The 1751-nt window shown below is 38.8% G+C and overlaps 1 non-coding gene across 1 annotated transcript; it reads right to left on the bottom strand.

The window, feature by feature from the left end:
- Positions 1-1051: 1051 nt before the first annotated feature.
- On the bottom strand, positions 1052-1158 carry LOC133049778 (U6 spliceosomal RNA). The gene has a single exon (XR_009691459.1). It is a non-coding gene; the product is annotated as a U6 spliceosomal RNA (small nuclear RNA).
- Positions 1159-1751: the final 593 nt, after the last annotated feature.

The following is a 1751-nucleotide window of genomic DNA, read 5'->3' as shown; positions in this document are numbered from 1 at the left end:
TATGCCCAGAAGTGGGATTGCTGGGTCATATGGCAGTTCTATTTCCAGTTTTTTAAGAAATCTCCACACTGTTTTCCATAGCGGCTGTACTAGTTTGCATTCCCACCAACAGTGTAAGAGGGTTCCCTTTTCTCCACACCCTCTCCAGCATTTATTGCTTGTAGACTTTTGGATAGCAGCCATCCTGACTGGCGTGTAATGGTACCTCATTGTGGTTTTGATTTGCATTTCTCTGATAATGAGTGATGTTGAGCATCTTTTCATGTGTTTGTTAGCCATCTGTATGTCTTCTTTGGAGAAATGTCTGTTTAGTTCTTTGGCCCATTTTTTGATTGGGTCATTTATTTTTCTGGAATTGAGCTGCAGGAGTTGCTTGTATATTTTTGAGATTAATCCTTTGTCTGTTTCTTCATTTGCTATTATTTTCTCCCAATCTGAGGGCTGTCTTTTCACCTTACTTATAGTTTCCTTTGTAGTGCAAAAGCTTTTAAGTTTCATTAGGTCCCGTTTGTTTAGTTTTGCTTTTATTTCCAATATTCTGGGAGGTGGGTCATAGAGGATCTTGCTTTGATTTATGTCGGAGAGTGTTTTGCCTATGTTCTCCTCTAGGAGTTTTATAGTTTCTGGTCTTACATTTAGATCTTTAATCCATTTTGAGTTTATTTTTGTGTATGGTATGAGAAAGTGTTCTAGTTTCATTCTTTTACAAGTGGTTGACCAGTTTTCCCAGCACCACTTGTTAAAGAGGTGGTCTTTTTTCCATTGTATATCCTTGCCTCCTTTGTCAAAGATAAGGTGTCCATAGGTTCGTGGATTTATCTCTGGGCTTTCTATTCTGTTCCATTGATCTATATTTCTGTCTTTGTGCCAGTACCATACTGTCTTGATGACTGTGGCTTTGTAGTAGAGTCTGAAGTCAGGCAGGTTGATTCCTCCAGCTCCATTCTTCTTTCTCAAGATTACTTTGGCTATTCGAGGTTTTTTGTATTTCCATACAAATTGTGAAATTCTTTGGTCTAGTTCTGTGAAAAATACCGTTGGTAGCTTGATAAAAAATATGGAACGCTTCACGAATTTGCGTGTCATCCTTGCGCAGGGGCCATGCTAATCTTCTCTGTATCGTTCCAATTTTAGTATATGTGCTGCCGAAGCGAGCACATGATATAGACTTTTAAAGGAGTGAGAATTTTACACAAGGAAATAATTACTGTGGCATGTTGATGACCTCAGATACCAGGAATAGACAGCAGAGGAGAAGGATGTGTGTATGTGTGTCCCATCACATCAGACTAGACATCTGATTTAAAATGAATTTTGAAGGCTAAGTGGCTGTTTTCCAGAAGGGAACAAGGAGGAAGGATATTTTACAGAGAAAATCATGTGCAAAGGCATAAAAGTTGTGCAGGTGTTTGCAGTTCTCTGACTGCATGTGTATTAATCTGGCATGAGTATAAGTAAGATGGGATTTGGGCTAAAGGAGAAGAGGAACTTGGTAGACAGAGACCACATCTTGATAAACTACCACACAAAGTAACACATTATACCTTATAGCCTTTTAAGGAATTTTGAGCAGGAGGGGGAGATAGTTGTGTTGCTAGTTCACACCAAGAGCAATGAGGTGGATGCACTGGAGGACTTGAGGCAAATCAGGAGGTTCTGTTAAGCAGAGATTGGGAAACTGCCATTTAAATGAAGTTGATTATGCTCAACTTAATTTCAATAGTATATAATTTTATTTTCTCTTTAGCTTG

This window comes from Dama dama, chromosome 30 (assembly GCF_033118175.1).
Source record: "Dama dama isolate Ldn47 chromosome 30, ASM3311817v1, whole genome shotgun sequence".
Taxonomy (NCBI): domain Eukaryota; kingdom Metazoa; phylum Chordata; class Mammalia; order Artiodactyla; family Cervidae; genus Dama; species Dama dama.
Note: the sequence above shows the minus strand (reverse complement) of the source record. Positions and strands in the feature narration are given on the sequence as shown.